Source organism: Danio rerio, chromosome 6 (assembly GCF_052040795.2).
Source record: "Danio rerio strain M-AB ecotype USA chromosome 6, GRCz13ab, whole genome shotgun sequence".
NCBI lineage: Eukaryota > Metazoa > Chordata > Actinopteri > Cypriniformes > Danionidae > Danio > Danio rerio.
Genome location: NC_141026.1, coordinates 3,542,285 through 3,561,202, shown reverse-complemented (window position 1 = coordinate 3,561,202; position 18,918 = coordinate 3,542,285). Strand labels below are relative to the sequence as shown.

Here is an 18,918-nt window from a genome sequence, read left to right as displayed (position 1 = left end):
ACCATTTTAAGGACAAATTATGAGCCCCTTTAACCCTGCATAGTCAACCTAATTAACCTAGTTAAGCATTTAAATGTCACTTTAAGCTGTATAGAAGTGTCTTGAAAAATATCTAGTCAAATGTTATTTACTGTCATCATGACAAAGATAAAATAAATCAGTTATTAGAAATGAGTGATTAAAACTATTATGTTTAGAAATGTGTTGAAAAAATCTGCTCTCTGTTAAACAGAACTTGGGGAAAAAATAAACGGGGATAATTTTTATTTATTTATTTAAGTGTTTTTTTTTTTGTTCCAGTAAATATGAGCAAGGCCTGATCCTCCATACTGTATTAAATGTATTAACAAATGTTAACTAACAGAACCCTTATGTAATGTAAATTAGAACCAAATGTACTTTTCATACTTAGATTAAGTGCCACAAACAACAACATACAGTTAAAGTCACAATTATTACCCCGCTGTATTTTTACCCCAATTTCTTTTTAACAGAAAAAAAGAATAGAAAGAAAATCAACACATTTCTTAATGTAACAGTTTTAACATCTTATTTCTAATTTTCATAATTTATCAAGATACTAGTATTCAGCTTAAAGTGACTTTTTAACTAGGTTACTTTGGTTAATTAGGCAAGCTAGGGTAAATAGGCAAGTCATTGTATAACAGTAAAGATTTTTAAAAAAATTATTAAAGGGGCTTAATTTATTAATTAAAAATATTTAAAAATCCAATAATTGTTAAATAATAATTTAATTATTATTTTCAATAAAAATATTAAAAATTATTGTTTTTGTTTACATCCCTTAAAATGGTCTATTGACCTTAAAATGGTTTAAAAAAATTTTTTAAACTGCTTTTATTCTTGCCAAAATAAAACAAATAAGAGTTTCTCCAAAAGAATATTATAGGAAATACTGTGAAAAACTCCTTCATGGAAGAAAAAAAATCTAATAATTTTGACTTCAACTCTATAAATTCATAATTTCACATAATTATTATATTTATATAATAATATTTTCTGTCTTTTTTTTAATATGAGCAAGGATCTTCCATCTCTTGCTGACTTTTGATGTCTCCTCCCAGACGTGTGCATTGCAATGAAGCCACACACACCTCACCGTCCCTCACCTGCATCTTCGTCTGGGTGGGAAATGAACTTTACACCTCGAGCCTGTCTGACTAATGCCCTGTCAACACTCTCACTGCGATCAAATAACACATCTCTCCAACAATAACACAAGGCCTGTCATTATAACAGACCCCGAGCAGACAGGAATCCAGAGAATACGAGAATGAGGACAGGGTGTGGACACGACCGAGGGAAGTGGGACACTGAAAAACTCTTGTCTTTTGATTTTTCTAAAGGAGTCTTCCTTCAGTCCAGCGGAGGCCATGCATGAAACCTTTCACCTGATGTGTCAAACTGAGCCCTCAGGCTAACAGCACGGTCAATTAGCTTTAATAACAGGCCTCACATGAATTGTCCGATTCACTTTCATCTCTGCACTGTCCAGTTCACAGTACGCTCATGCGATGCAATTCACTTCTGGAGCCACAGGACAGCGTGCACTTAACAGAAGCGCACACACATTTATGCATGAACACTGCTTTCACTCTCTGTGGCGTCCCAGAGGAGAATGTTTAAGAGCTCAGAGTTTGCTCTTTAAAAGCTCTTCACGTGGTTGCAGATCTTTCTGAATTCTCTAAGGGAAAGCAATGGCTGTCGGTGACATACAGAAACAGAGGTTTGTGCGATTAAGACAAGAAATGAATGAGGTTTGCTCTTTGCAGAATCACTTTTCAGGTCCAAATCTCAATTTGATTGCATGGCTAAACAATCGAAACACCTAATCCTTGATTCTGATTGGTCGATCGCAACATTCCAAGGTGCATAATGGGTACAAAAACAGCCAATTAAATGAATAGCACAGGCGCATCTGAATCATCTTTACGATCAGTGAACACATGCATTCACATTTAGTCATTTAGCTCAGTGGCTCCCAAACTTTAAAGAGCGGCGCTTCTGGCGTGCGACACCCTTTACACTTTTCATATAATAAACAGGATAATGTACATTCAGCCAGAGAACAACTGGCTGGATGTACTTTGGCCTAATCCCAATTCTACCCCTTAGCCATTCGCCTTTCCGATCATGTGAAGGGGTAGGGGTGTCCCAATTCTCTTTAGTTTAAAGGCGTAGGGCTAAGGGGAAGGGCTATGTACCCCTTCAAACAGAGATTTTTCAGAACCACACTCGAAACCAAGGGGTAAGAAAATTTCCCAGATACCACCAGCCACAACAGCAGCATTGGTGAATCATAAATTAAATAATGTGGGGGGCTGCTGCAAGCAATCATAAGCATGTGATCCTCTCGAAATTAGTTTATAAATAAACTTCACTTCGAGAGGAGCACGTGCTTATGATTGCTTGCGGCTTGTGCCGCATATTCAACTTATGATTCACCAATCAGACGATTCCTAAGCCACTATAAATACCCTGAGTTCCATATAACAGCCATCTTCGTTTTGAAGAACCCCCCCTTCCACCCCTCCTCCCCCTCCTCCTTTACCAGATGGGTGGCATGGTGGCCCAGTGGTTAGCACTGTTGCCTCACAGCAAGAACATCACTGGTTCTAGTCGTTACCTAGCCGGTCAACATTTCTGTGCTGAGTTATACATTCTCCCCATGCTCACGTGGGTTTCCCCCGGGTTCCCTAATTTCCTCCCACTGTCCAAAAACATGCAGCTTAAGGTAATTGACTGATCCAAATCGCCCCCATAGACATGCTCCTAGTAAGTAGTTATCTCTTAAGAGCAATCCCTATCTGTTCATTAGCTATTACGGCAGGGGAGTTCTCGAGATCTACCTGAGCTCAAACTCCCCTCTTGCCATGTAAACAGGAGGGAGCCCCAGGCTCGAGGATCTTGTGAGCTCAGGGCTCTATCCCGGGACAGCATGCCAAACAAGCTTTATAATTAATCATCAGCTAAGCGTGAACTCGTGAATTGTTATTTATGTAAGACTGTGTTCCTGCGAGACACATTTCATTCTACTTTATGTGGATTGACAATAAAGCTCAACTTAACCAGATAACTGATAATTAATGTGTTATGCATTTTGTCATGTATTTACATGTGTTTTGAAGACCTAAAAGTTTAGTTTTTTTTTAGATGGGCTTTGCAAAACTACAAGAACACAATGCATATGCATAGCCTATAGGCATGCATGAGTAATTGATGACCAGACACAGGTTCATTGTGAAAATGTACCCCCATATACAGTTCTAGAGAGCGCGAATTTTGTAGCCAAAGCTACTAATTTCTGCATTTCATCTTTAAACAGGGCGGTATGGCGCCATTGACGGCTTCTATTTCTTTTCGCGCTACCAGATGACTGCTTACCTCTGTGTGGACAGCTTTTCAGCTGTTACGAGTTTGCCCAGTGGCACGTCATGTACATTGGCAGACTTGAGACACAGAGAGTTGACCGTGATGATGGGGTTCAAACCGGCAAAGAACACTTCCAGTAAGCAGGTAAAACAAAAACAAAAGGCATAAAATAAAATAAACAAGTAAATAACAGGGTGAGAATGTGGTAAGATCTGAAAACGTGGAACAAAGGGCGGGTCAATGAGTGCTTTTGAAAACACTATCGGTTGGGTTTAGGGAAAGGGCTGGGCAGGGGTATCAATCGGTTGGTCAATCAGTCAGTCGACAGCAGCCTCTGGTGGATTTACGTGAGAAGAGCTTGAACGGCACTTGCGAGACAAATTTGAGATTTGGAAAAGCATACACAGCAGCCTCTGATGGATTCGTGAAAACATTCATTCATTCATTTTCTTGTCAGCTTAGTCCCTTTATTAATCTGGGGTCCCCACAGCGGAATGAACCGCCAACTTGTCCAGCAAGTTTTTACACAGAGGATGCCCTTCTCTGCAACCCATCTCTAGGAAATTCGTGAAATCAAATACTGCAAAAAAAAAACATAGCTCCTGGTACATATTTTGCGCTCTCCATAAATGTATGCAGGGGTACGTATCAATGATGAGCCTGTGTTGAAAACTGCATACTATAGGTGGCATCCGGCATGCATTATACAGCGTTTTAGTCATTTTTGCAGATTTGGGTATATGTATGCTAAACTACAAAGAAAGACCGTACACATATACCTCAAGAGTGTATGAATGGTTATGTGAAGCCATATAACAACAGCCAGTTCTATCTAAACAAGAACTTAGGTTGATTCAGGCACATTTCCTGTTTTATCTGAAATTAACTTCATAAAAATGATTTTTTTTGCCTGTGTGTGGTGGAGGACTTTGCTCTCGGCTTGCAGGAGCTTCTCTCCTCTAGTTTATCCGGAGGGCGGCTCAGTGCAGATCCATCTCTCACATTAATAATGTTCTGACGTGAGGAGAGTACAGCCAAGAACAGCCATGTTACACCTGCGCTGCAATACTGCACAGTGAGGCGAGATCAACACACGGCAGACTCGTTTCTGCATCTCTATGACCACCTAATTAAACACTGCATGCATGCAGGTCAGTGACCTTTACAGTCACCATGACAGCATTGTTTATTATGAATTATTAATATGTGCACTTTATTATTTTGCTTAAATTTAAATGCCCCTGTAGACTTTAAAGTACGCATGAACCGAAAGTTTTTAAGATTTTTATATCAGTTTGTTAATTTACTTCCAACTCAAACCGAATATTGAGTAGTGGGCGGGGCTTTATTTAGGCATAATTCCCTTGAAGCAAAAGCTAATAGAGTGGTGGTTGAGAATATCGTGGCTGAAGCAAACAAACTGACATCATCACACTGAATATTACCAATATAAACATTTTTGTTTCAGTGGATTAACTTAAGCTCAAATTTATTTATGGAATGTATATACGGATGTTTTTTTTAATGAATAAATCATGATTCATCAAAACTCTGTACTAAAATTTATTCTAAATATACAAAAAACATTCAAGGCCAATTTTTAGCACATATATCCAATATTCAAATACGCCCAGGGCCTTATAAACATCTATATGGAACACTACATCGAATTAGATAAGTTATTTACAGTGTATATGAATAATTTCGGGCTTTACTGTATATTTTATATAATTATACTTTATATAAGTATAGTTTTTTTTTGTTTTTTTTTTTACACTTTTTTGTTGTGTTTTTTCATTTGTTTCAGTGCCAAAATTGTCTGTTCTTTATTTTTAATTTGTCTTATAATTTCTCTGGACAAGTGTTGCTTTATGAAAAGCCCATATATGGAGCTGGTTTGGCCATGTATTATGCAAATTGCTAACCATGTGCTCATTTAAGAACAATCCAAATTCACTAACAGAAAAATGAGTTTAAGAACAAACTCAAGTGCGTATGCAAGTGTTGTTAATTACATTAAAAAGTTTTTATGAAAAGTTCAAACGTGAAGCAATGATTCAAACATACACAATTATTAGTTAAAGAGAGTAAATGTGTGCTATAGCAAAATAAACATTATAAATTTTGATTTCACATGGACTTTAATTAAAAATGAACTTCTCCTTTTTAACCTTCTCTCTTCTCTGTTTTTACTGGCTTGAAAATACCAACCCAGGCTCATTATTGATACGTTGCCCTATATACATTTCTGGACATCGCAGAATCCTACTTTTTTTGAGCTACTTTTTTTTTTTTTGCAGTTTTTGTTTTCACAAATCCACCAGAGGCCGTTGTGTACCCTGAGGCCGCTGTCGACTGACTGACTGACTGACTGACTGACTGACTGACTGACTGACCGACAACCCCAGCCAATACCTTCCCTGAACCCAACTGATAGTGTTCTCAAAAATACAGATTCACCCGATCAACCCCTTTCCCTAAACTGACCCGACAGTGTTTTTAAAAGCACAGATTGACCCGATCAACCCCTTTCCCTAAACTGATCCGATCACCCACTTCTCTAAACCTTAGCGACAGTGTATTCAAAACATTGATTGACCCGATCAAACTCTTTCCCTAAACTGCCCCAATTGTGTATTTAAAAGCACTGATTGACCCAATCAACCCCTTTCCTAAACCCAAGCAATTTTTTTTTAAAAGCACCAATTGACACGATAAACCCCCCTCCCTAAACCCAACCGACAGTGTTTTGAAAAGCACCGATTGACCCAATCACCCACTTTCCTAAACTCTATCGACAGTGTTTTCAAAAGCACCGATTGACACGATCAACCCCCTTCCCTAAACTGATCGATAGTGTTTTCAAAAGCACCGATTGACCCGATCGCCCCCTTCCCTAAACCCAACCGACAGTGTTTTCAAAAGCAATCCAGAAAAAGAAAAGTGCTTGTAGCTGCCTGATTTTTACAGCCTGATCTCACAAGAAAACGTAAGTACTTTACGTTTTGTCAGTTTAGTGGCTAATACGTACAAATTCGAACAAGTTCAGTCGTACGAAAATGTAAAATGTTAAAAAGGACCCACAGCACCAAACTCCGCCCCTAAATCAAAGCATCATTGGCGGATATGCAAATTGTATTAAATTGTGTGAATAAGATCATACGAATTCATGCGAATTAGCCACTAAATCAAAAAGTTACGACTTGCAGTGAGAAAGCATTGGATTTTTACCACGTTCTCAGACCTTACCACGTTCACACTCTGTTATTTACTTGTTTATTTTATTGTGTGCTTTTTGTATTTGTTTTACCTGCTTTCTGGAACCATTGTTCACTGGACTCAAACCCCATCATCACAGTCAACTCTTCTCTGCATCTCAAGTCCGCCGACGTACATGGTGAGCTACTGGGCAAACTGGTAACAGCGGAAAAGCTGTACACACGGAGGTAAGCAGTCAGCTGGTAGGGTGAACAGAAACAGAAGTCATCGGCGGCATCGTACCGCTTCATAGCATTCATTTTAAAGACAAAATGCATCCATACGTACCTCTTGCTACATAATTTGTGCTCTCCAGAAATGTATACGGGGGTACATATTCACAATGAGCCTGTGTTGGAAAATACTAGGACACTCACAGGAGATCCACTAATGCCAAACCTCAACCATCAAACCAACAAACCAATTCCTCATGGACAAAATCAAGTCCCTCCCTACACTTTTTGTCTAATTCTAGAAGCAGTTTCAAACAGATTTACGTCACAACAGTGTAAAAACAGTATCTTTGTAACTTGTGATATGTAACAAAGATCCCTATGGCCTGTTCACATTGTTAAGGGACAGTGGTCGTTTGACATGTTGCAGCATTAGAGTTGATCCGTGTGCATTCACAGGCTTTAGTTTCCCCCCAGCACCTAATCTCCAGCTAAACCTCCCGATCTGTCTCCATCGGTCTCAAGAGGCTGGATGATCTGCATTATACACCGATGGAATGACATGCTCAGGTTCCTTCAGACCTGAGGGCAGAGTTTGATTCCTATAGAGTGGTGCTCCGCAGAAAGTCGTTTCTCATTTCATGCTTCATGTGAACAGACCCGTGTACGCTCAACATGCAGCTCACGCAATAAAAGATCCAGTCCAGCAGCATGCTAACTGTCCAATTCTGTATAGAAATGTCTAAGCATTAAAGAAATAGCTCAGCTAAAAAAGATAGTTTAATTCGTTGGCCTATAATGTTGTTACAATCTACATGAGCATGAGTAAATGTCTATCTCTTTGGTTGAAGTATTTCTTTAAAAGCCTGTTCTAATAGAAACTGGCAGAGCTTTTGTAAACACATGCAGAGAACTGAAGGGGGAGTGGGATAAGGAGCATCGCCTACACATATGCACAAACCATGCAGCACAATAAACACCTGCACCACCCACCAGGCCACATTTTAGACTTTAAAACTTTTTATTCTGCTAAAAAATGATAACTGTAAAGAGTTTGGATAATTAGGCAAGTGGTTGGATAGCAGTGGTTTGATCTGTTGACCATCAAAAACATATTGGCCTTAATATTGACCTTAAAAATTGACTTTTAATTAGGGCTGCAGAATATTTCGTTTGAGCATCAATATCGCAATGTGTATGGTCACAACAATAGTCACATTGCAAGATATGTGATGTAAATTGGCGTTATAGATAACCTGAAACCGTAGGTCAAAGATTTGCGGAGATGCTGCAGAGTTGAAAAATAATAGAGTGAAAGTTTAAGACTTTTGACTTTTTTAAGAAAATTTAAACCATTTTAGAAGTGCATAAATAAGTTTAATAAAGATTCATTTTATTTAATTATTTCTAAGATGAGTACTGTGCAGTTTGTTTTTACATTTGATTGTTGAATTAATGTACCAGAAAACCCTAAAAAAAAACATTTATTTCACTTTAATATTTGCTCCATTGTGTTTATTTATGACTGTAGTTTGTTGTTGTTTATTATATAAACAGTGCTCAGCGTATATAAGTACACCCCTCACAAATCTCTCTTTTAAATTCATATTTTTAATAGAAAGCTATACAATATTATATTTGTGCATATACATTAGATTGGTCAGCACTGAAGCCAAATCTAGAACTCATCTAACAAAATAACTTACAATAGTAGACCAAAAACCAGTACAGCCAAATTTATATGTTATAGAAAAATATTAAATACAAATTTAAAAAAGAGGAAAATTCAAGAGAAGCAAAAAAAAAAAAAAGAAAAATTAAGTTGTAATTTTATCGTTTTTTTTTTTTTGCAATATTTTGCTTGAATTTAATTGTATTATCTTTCAATTTTTAAACATGTTTGGTAACTAAAATATTATTTTAATAAATATATCTGTTTAATAAATTTATAAATATATAAATCTAAATAAACATACACATTGTTTTTATACACTAATAAATAGATTCAAAAATATTAATTTTACAAATAGGGTGTACTCAGTTATGCTGAGCACTGTATATAATAAATTACATAAAAATATATTTATATTTTACTCCCATACAAAATCATCTCAATCAATCTAAAGCAAGGATGTCAAACTCAATTCCTGGAGGGCCGCAGCCCTGCATAGTTTAGTTCCAACCCTAATTAAACACACCTGATCAAACTAATTGAGTCCTTCAGGCTTGTTTAAAACCTACAGGTAAGTGTGTTGGAGCAGGGTTGGAACTAAACTGTGCAGGGCTGCGGCCCTCCAAGAATTGAGTTTGACATCGCTGGTCTAAAGTTTTGACTTTGCAAATAGAGCTATTTAAGTCATCTGGTGAAATTGTATTACAAAGAAAAAAAAATACTGCAATGTAAAATTTTTCTAATGACATGCAGCTCTACTTTTAATCCAGCCAAAAAACAAAATTAACAATAAAAAAATTAGACTTTCCCCAGAAAAAAATATTAGGAAGTACTGTGAACATTTTCTTGGTCTGTTAAACAGCACTTGGGAAATATAAAAAATTAAAATAATAAAAATAATTAATTTATATAAATTATGTAATATATAAAATATAATAATTAATTAATAAATAATAAAAATAATAATAATAATATTTATAATAATAATAATTTATAAATAATAATAAATAATTAATAATATTTTTTTCATTAACACTAATGCTGAATAATGTAATAAAATTCTATTTTATTTAAATAATAAAAATCCTTTTAACAATAACAAAAGTAGATAGTCATTCAATCATTTTCTTTTCAGCTTAGTGCCTTTATTAATCAGGGCTTGCCAAAGCGGAATGAACCGCCAACTTATCCAGCAAATGTTTTACACAGCGGATGCCCATCCAGCTGCAACCCATCACTGGGAAACACCCATACACTCTTGCATTCACACACATACACTACGGCACATGTCTTTGGACTGTGGGGGAAACCAGAGCACCCGGAGGAAACCCATGCCAACACGAGGAGAACATGCAAACTCCACACAGAAATGCCAACTGACCCAGCCAGGGCTTGAACCAGCGACCTTCTTGCTGTGAGGTGATTGTGCTACCCACTGCGCCACCGTGACACCCCAAATTTAGGTATATTAATTTAAAATCAAATGATGCATGGAATAATATATATTTTAAGAAACAATGTCATTCATTCAAAACTAAGCATTGTGTCATGGCGAGTTTAAAAATGTAATAAATATCATACAGCAACAGTATTGCACCCACAGGCCGGATTAGACTGATTATTCAGTGTGTTTGACACTCTTTCTGTAGTGTGTACGCACTGTAAACTGTTGCTGACACATAGAAAAGCTTCTACACATTCAGTGAACCCCACACACACACACACACACAGTTGGATGCCGCAGTACAATCCAATGGCTACTGATCAACAGAGAAACTGCCTGATCAAGGCCAAGCTAGGCTTCATGTGGTTATGAAGTCAACACACCTGTAAACTGCATCTCTTTTGTCATCAAATGGATCGTCGAATAAATCATTCTGTAGATTAACCAAAAGGGAGGATGCCACTGTGGTGTCGTGAGATATGGTCCATCTGTCTCATGGACCGACGGGGGTCTTAATGTGCTCATAAGCTCCCCCCGAACCGCTCAATCACATTTACTCCATGCACAAGGGGAATATTCCTAGTCAGCCAACAGGAGAATAGTGAGCTTACGTATCCCCTTTTTCCAGCTGTCCCCCAAAGATGCCGTATGCTATGCTTCTCATATGCTTCATTCTGATGAATGCTTTCGCTCAGGAAATATACACAATTACAGCTGCAAGCAGCACTGAACGGGCCCTCGCACTGGATGATTTTTGCTGTGCATTTTTTTTCAATCTGTTGCTAATATACAGAGCATGGCTTCCGCTACATTCATTCTTCCATGGCGGGGAGCCTAACCAAAATTGATCCAGCCAGAGCTACATTACAGCTTTTCATTCAAAACATTCAGTCACATTTTTTTTTTTTATAGCGACACATCCCATTCAACACATCCCATAATATCTGAAATATCAGCCTCTACCAAATGGTTGATATGTCGGTTTATGGTAAAAATACCGGAATTAATACATATACTATGAAAAATTTGAAAATATGAAGTGTAAGACCAATTTATTTTTAAAAAAAATTATTAAAAATAACACATTTTAAATACTAAATCACCTTAATTTTTGGAAGTATGCCATAGAATATTTCAGATTCTGATTTAACCCTCTCAAGGCAGGCGCTGCAGATTTGCAACAGTTAAAAATTAACTACCTTATTACTCCACATACATATTTTATGAGTTTTTTTACTCACAAGTACCACTGCAGGACTTGGTTGTCCATTTGCAACAAACAGTTTACCCACTTTCTCACCAGATGACACAAAAAAAAAAGTTTCTTAGAGTACCACATGACAAAGTGACTTGGAAACATGACCGACTCAATGAGGATTTGAGATATTGGATTTGGATCCCATACTGTTTTTGTTGTTGTTCTGCCACTGAAAAGCAATTTGTTACATTGTTTGAAAAGTTGTATATAAAAAATTATTTTTCATATCATATTCAGTCGTCAGTGTCTAATTATCACACTGAGCCAATGTTGCAAATCTGCAACATCCCAGAACGCCTTGCATGTGAAGATCTCTCTAAAAAAAAGTCAGGATTATGCCTTATGATAATTTTATCAGATTTTTCCTGTTTCTAAAAATTAATTTGAGCCTGAGAGGGTTAACAAATTTTCTTGTTTGTTTAGTTTTTTTTTTTTTTTTTTACAATAAAACTAAAATCAAGTGTAGTAGTGGAACAGGATTATGTTTGTTTGATTTTTTAATTTTTTATTTGTAAACCAACAATGCTGTTTGTGTAAACCATTCTTCAAAACAGTCATTTTTAGTCATTATTTAAAATAGTCAAAACATGGTCAACCGTTTGGTAGAGCAGGCAGTCAAAGGCTTAAAGTGTGAATCAAAGGCTTAATTAGGGTAATTAGGCAAGTCATTGTATAACAGTAGTTTCTACTGCAGACAATCAAAAAATATATTGCTTAAGGGGGGCTAGTAATATTGACCTTAAAATAGATTTTAAAATATTTAAACCTGCTTTTATTCTAGCTAAAACAAATAAGCCTTTCTCCAGAAGAAAAAATATTATAGAAAATACTGTGAAACTTTCCTCACTCTGTTAAACAACATTTGGGAAATATTTATAAAAAGGGGGCGAAAATTTTTTACTTCAACTTTAATCGTTTTGAATAATCATAATTTCAATTATGATTAAAATAATTGTGATCAGGATTTGTCCCATAATTGAGTTTTATTAAGACATGAGTGATAAACTGATCCCAGAATGCTCTTTTTGGGTTGAATTTTCCCATTAAAGGCCCAAAGATGCTTTTATGCAAGCACAGCAATTTGATTCAAAAGAAAGCGTTAGCGTACCACATATGAGACAGAAATGCTCTCAATCCTGCTGACTGTAATGCTAGAACTGAATTTACCTCATGTCTGTCAGTTTTGAGGTCATCTAAGATACTAGCGCACTCATAAAAGTTGTCAAAACAAACCCTTAACAGATATACACTCTCAGAATTGACCGTTCTTAGCTTCCAGGAAAAAGAATCAGAAATAATGATGACTCATCTTACATGAGCAACTGCATAATGTAAGTTTATGATAAAACATATGAGAGTGTCTCGCTCTCTACCAATAAATATCACCAAACACAATGCAAGTTTGCATAGATAAAGAAAAAACTTGAGATACAAAATCATGTACAAATAATGTAGTAGATTACCATAAGTGAACTCATGATTAATGAGTCTCTTCACTACGCTAGATGATATACACTCACTGGCCGCTTTATTAGGTACACCTTACTAGTTCCAGGTTGGACCAGCTTTTCCTTCAGAACTGCCTTAATCATTTGTGGCAGAGATTCAACAAGGTACTGGAAATATTCCTCAGAGATTTTGTTCCATACTGAAATGATAGCATCACACAGTTGCTGCAGATTTGCAATCTCCCGTTCCACCACATCACCAAAAGTGCCTATTGGATTAATGTCTGGTGACTGTGGAGGCCATTTAAGTACAGTAAACTCATTGTCATGTTCAAGAAACCAGTCTGAGAGGATTCACGCTTTATGACATGGTGTGTTATCCTGCTGCAAGTAGCCATCAGAAGATGGGGACACTGTGCTCATAAGGGATGGACATGGTCAGCAACAATACTCAGGCAGGCTGTGGCGTTGACACAATGCTCAATTGGTACTAATGAGCCCAAAGTGTGCCAAGAAAACACCTCCCACACCATTACACCACCACCACCAGCCTGAACCGTTGATACAAGGCAGGATGAATCCATGCCTTTCATGTTGTTGACACCAAATTCTGACCTGATCATCCGAATGTGTCAGCAGAAATGGAGACTCATCAGAGCAGGCAACATTTCTCCAATCTTCTATTGTCCAGTTTTGGTGATCCTGTGTGAATTGTAGCCTCAGTTTCCTGTTCTTAGCTGTCAGGAGCGGCACCCAGTGTGGTCTTCTGCTGCTGTAGCCCATCCGCCTCAAGGTTGGACGTGTTGTGTGTTCAGAGATGCTTTTCTGCAGACCTCAGCTGTAACGAGTGCTTATTTGAGTTACAGTTGCCTTTCAATCAGCTGGAACCAGTCTGGCCATTCTCCTTTGACCACTGTCATCAACAAGGCATTTGTGCCCACAAAACTGCAGCTCACTGGATATTTTCTCTTTTTTAGACCCTTCTCTGTGAACCCTAGAGATGGTTGCGCATGAAAATCCCAGTAGATCAGCAGTTTCTGAAATACTCAGACCAGCTCATCACTTCAAGTAATTTCAATCCCCTTTCTTCCCCATTCTGATGCTCGGCTTGAACTGCATCAGATCGTCCGGACCATGTCTGCATGCCTAAATGCGTTGAGCTTCTGCCATGTGATCGGCTGATTAGAAATTTGCATTAACGAGCAGTTGGAGAGGTGTACCTAATAAAGTGGCCAGTCAGTGTACAATGCGGTATATACTGTCTGCAGTCTAATGTGTTTAAATAGCACATTAAATTAACACCCGCAGCAATATTCCTTTGCATCTTGCATCAAATAACAGCTTTTTTTCCCCTAACTAATACCAATATGATTTGTGGTGACATCTGCCATCGATTCATTTATGAGTCAGATCTTTCTAATGTCACATTGATGGTCAAGTAAGGAAGCATTCGGAGGTCAATGTATCCACATCCCTTTATGTGAGTGTGCATTTTTATACTGCACAAATGGGCAAATATAGTAGGTCATCAGTTATTCTTTGCATTGAAAGAAAATTTGCATACCTTATACAATTTACAGCACATACCCTATACTGCGTCAACAGGGGAATAATAGTATGCTACTGTGAAATAAAAAGCTTATTACACCTGAACTTTTTTGAGAACAAATTTCATCTGCCCTTAAAAATTATGTGCAATCAGTAGCTTCTTTTTCTGCCGAATAACCGTTCACTGACAAACAGAAATGATTACGAGCATGCATTGTCACTCCTTCAAGGACAAATAGCCGCATTTATCATCAGCCACTATTATAAACACGCTCATTAAAAGGCTTCGTTTTGGGAAAAGTGTTAAAAGACAAGTGCTGATCGACTTGCGAGGCTGTTTGTATGCTTTGCACATCTTCCTGCTGCTTTTATGTGGACTATCACCAGCAGGTGCGAGTCTGACAGGTGATGAAATTCAGGAAAGCACGAGGAAACTCTGGTGAGAAATAAAATATGACTGCGCATGTGGCGGACAGCATTACCCTCTCATTTCTCAGCACATCAACTAGTGTGCGCATGCTATCAAAGTGTGGGAGAGCACACAAAGTAGAGCTGCACAATTAATCTCGATTCGACCCCCTAGACGATCTTAATCCAGCATTTCTACAAATCTGCCAATCATATTTTCAAGTTTAGGAGAGAAGCAAGCGACTACACGATTCTTTTCATTGTTTAATATGCATTACTCAGCAATATGGACACCTCCAAATGATGTTAAAAGAGTCACATACTGTATAACTAACCTAAAAATGTAATTTCTGTCTTCTTATAATGCTGTGTTCAAATCACACGTGACTTGAGCTGCTGACCGTGAGCTGACCGTGAGCTGTTATCACAGAGAGGGCGGGTGCGCCCTACTTAACGATAGACGGGTGCGCGTCTACTTTAGTGAACAGAACCAGCATATGCTGTGAGTAAGAGGTAATAAAGTTTTTTAATAATATTCAGTTTATGGCACAGAGTTGTTGTTTGAGAGCCGCGCGCGATGTATGAACAACACTTAGCAGTGAAAATGAAACCGAAAGCGTGCACATCATTTAAATAATCATATCGCATTTTAGAGTTATGGTTGCGACAAGCATTTGATTTTTTTTTTCATAGCGAACACACAGTTGTGCATGAAAATAAATGTTTACAGTGTCAGTATAACTACCCTAGCTTGTATAATGTTGATTTTACCAGTGAATTAAATGGTCTTATAATGTTGTCAATGACAGACTGCAAGCATAGGCCTCATAATTCAACATCAGATTTATTATAAGTAGAATAGAACAATAATAATTGCTGACTCATATTAAGCTTTAATATGACGCGGGAATAAATTTCCGAATATAGAGCGGGAGCGGTCGGTAACTGGTATACTTTTGGACGGGAGTGGGTGGTCTAACAATATCGCTCCTGACTCCCGAGCGAGTGTGTGAATGAGACGCAATGCTTAATTGGTACTAATGGGCCCAAAGTGTGCCAAGAAAATATCCCTTACACCATTACACCACCACCACCAGCCTGAACCGTTGATACAAGAAATGTATCTGATTAGAAATTTGCATTAACTATTATATTTAATTAAATAAAAAAAAAAATAAAAAAAAAAGAAATTTGCATTAACGATCAGGAAAGGTGTACCTAATAAAGTGGCCAGTTTATATCGCAGAAAAAATTCAATATTGCAATATCAGGTTTTCCAATACCATGCAGCCCTACTGTATATATGTAAGACAGAGGCAGAGAATTAATGCGGTCACAGGACCTCATGGTAGAGGTCTGTCTGCATTCTGAGGTCTGCGCGGGAATAAATGTAAAAATAAAGCGCGGGAGCGGTCAGAAACTGGTATACTTTTGGACTGGAGCGGGCGGTCTAACAATATCGCTCCTGACTCCAGAGCGAGCGAGCACGTGTATGTATGTGTGTGAATGAGACGCAATGCTTAATTGGTGCTAATGAGCCCAATGTGCCAAGAAAATATCCCCCACACCATTACACCACCACCACCAGCCTGAACCATTGATACAAGAGAGATGGTTGTGTGTGAAAATCCCAGTAGATCAGCAGTTTCTGAAATACTCAGAACAGCTCGTCTGGCACCAACAACCATGCCACAATCAAATTCACTTAAATCCCCTTTCCTTTCCATTCTGATGCTCGGTTTGAACTGAAGCAGATCGTCTTGACAATGTCTACACGCATTGAGTTGCTGCCGTGTGATTGGCTGATTAGAAATTTGCAATAATGAGCAGTTGGACAGGTGTACCTAATAAAGTGGCCAGTGTATATCGCAAAAAAAAAGTAAATATTGCAATATCAAATTTTCCAAAATCATGCAGCCCTACTGTATATGTAAGAAAGAGGCAGAGAATTAACCCGGTCAGAGGACCTCATGGCACGTATAGAGGAAATGCCCTGCTTGTTTATGATTTCTTATTTTATGCTTAATAAAACAATTTTCTAATTGCACCAAATCAGCCTCGGGAGAGTTCATAGCCTGAGGTTGCCAAGCTCTATGCTAACTCATTAACGCCAGGGGTTCAATCGGACATTTCTGTGCTTTTATCTCAAGCTACACACACACACACACATGCGGCACTACTTTTAGATAAAACACTACCGTGTGTGGCTACTCTGCAGAGAACATATCAAATCAAGGATTTTACAGCACTAAGGTTAACCGACAGATGCTCTCTTGGAAATATCTAATGGCCATTTTATGGTTTTGTTTACTAGAATGTTTAATTAATGAAAAAGATTCACTGTGAGGCTTCGCAAACAGTGAGTGAAGGAGAACGCTGAAGCCCTGTGGCTTCAGAGACGCAACCAAGAGCATCTTAAGAGCAGATTAAAAGAAATATAACATTCAGCCGTCCTTCATTCTGCTCGGACGCCGAGAGGCAAACTGTGCTCAATGCGCACTGATGTGTTGAAAATGAAGTCCAGAGATAATACGGGCTGTCCTGTGGTCATGCTGCTGGCATTGGTGGCTGAATCGCTCTCCCAAAGACAAATGTCACAAAGGCTGGCAAAGTCCTACATATCAACATGTTCCCCACATGGTGAATCTTCATGACTTTCCACGACCTTTCCACTGATGACTTTTCAGAATTATGTTACAGAGGTACTGCTGGTTTTTCAGTGTATGCCAAGTACAATGAACAAGTACTAGTATCTAATACATTAGTACTAGTATTTATTTAATAGGTACTAGTATCTAATGAATAAGTACAGTATCTAATAAAAAGAACTAGAGTCTAACGAATAAGCACTACACTGTAAAAAAAAATCCGTAAAAATACAGGGAAAACTACCGTATAATTGTGAAGGAACTTTCTATATTTTCATTCATTCATTCATTTTCTTGTCGGCTTAGTCCCTTTATTAATCCGGGGTCGCCACAGCAGAATGAACCGCAAACTTATCCAGCAAGTTTTTACGCAGCGGATGCCCTTCCAGCCGCAACCCATCTCTGGGAAACATCCACACACACACTCATACACTACGGACAATTTAGCCTACCCAATTCACCTGTACCGCATGTCTTTGGACTGTGGGGGAAATCGTAGCACCTGGAGGAAACCCACGCGAAGGCAGGGAGAACATGCAAACTCCACACAGAAATGCCAACTGAGCCGAGGTTCGAACCAGCGACCTTCATGCTGTGAGGCGACAGCACTACCTACTGCACCACTGCCTCACCCCTGTATTTTCATTTTACAGCAATTTTACCCGTATTTTCGATTACACACTATAATGTGGGAGCAAGAATCTCAGCGTGAACTGCGTGAGAAGCTGATAAAACATACACATGGAGTCCTGCTTTTTGCTGTTCTCAACATCACCACATTCCTCCAAGACTGATGGAATTCTTGATTTATGCTCTTCTCCTTAATGAAAAATGACAATAGTCTTCATCAAACCCTTCATTGAGGCTCTCCATGCTGTTTCTCTGATGACAATGATCTATGTCACACTACAAATGACTTTTGTGCTTACAGAGATGGCCTGAAGGATCTATCCACACATGCTGTAGGCATTTAACTGGTCTAGAGATTACTTCATTGGTGTAAGTCTAGTTGAAGCAACTGTAGTCTAGCTCTATCGTTTTTTTTATTTATTCTGAAATGTTTTTCTTATGAAGTAATTTTTATGAAGTAAATTTTATTAAGTACTGGTATTGTACGTTTACACGCTCACAAGAAATTTGTATCTTCTATGTAATTTTGTTTTTGAATGTGCATGTGATTTTTACAAAAGCTGCAGGGGCAGTTTGTTTCAGATTCCCTGTTTATTTGTTTAAAGAGTAATGTATATATATATATATATATATATATATATATATATATATATATATATATATATATATATATATATATATATATATATATATATATATATATATACAGAGAGAGAGAGAGAGAGAGAGAGAGAGAGAGAGAGAGATAAGAAAATAACAAGGGGAGATGATTATACAAATATACTTTCATGTAACTTTACTAACTTTTCCTTTTGTGGCATTTATTTATGTTGCCCGTTTCAATTTCAGTGCTTATAGTTTTCATCTTTTGCTATAAATTACTGAAAAAAAAAAAAGTTTTGTGTACATTGTGCTTCATTTGTTGTACTATGGCTAAGCCTTATAATGATATTTTAATGTAATTTAGCACAATTTTATGAGTAAAATATTTTTACAAATGTATGTTTCTTTTTTAAGTTTACTGAAGTTTCTGTATAA

General features: G+C 37.6%; 1 protein-coding gene and 1 long non-coding RNA gene across 20 annotated transcripts in view; one reads left to right on the top strand and one right to left on the bottom strand.

The window, feature by feature from the left end:
• Nucleotides 1-18,918, bottom strand: part of ptprfa (protein tyrosine phosphatase receptor type Fa) — a 566,130-nt gene that overhangs the window by 350,944 nt on the left and 196,268 nt on the right. The gene's annotated exons all lie outside the window — the stretch shown is intronic.
• On the top strand, nucleotides 4,733-8,741 carry LOC147843308 (uncharacterized). Its single transcript, XR_015493008.1, has 3 exons — nucleotides 4,733-6,193; nucleotides 6,251-8,240; nucleotides 8,507-8,741. It is a non-coding gene; the product is annotated as an uncharacterized LOC147843308 (long non-coding RNA).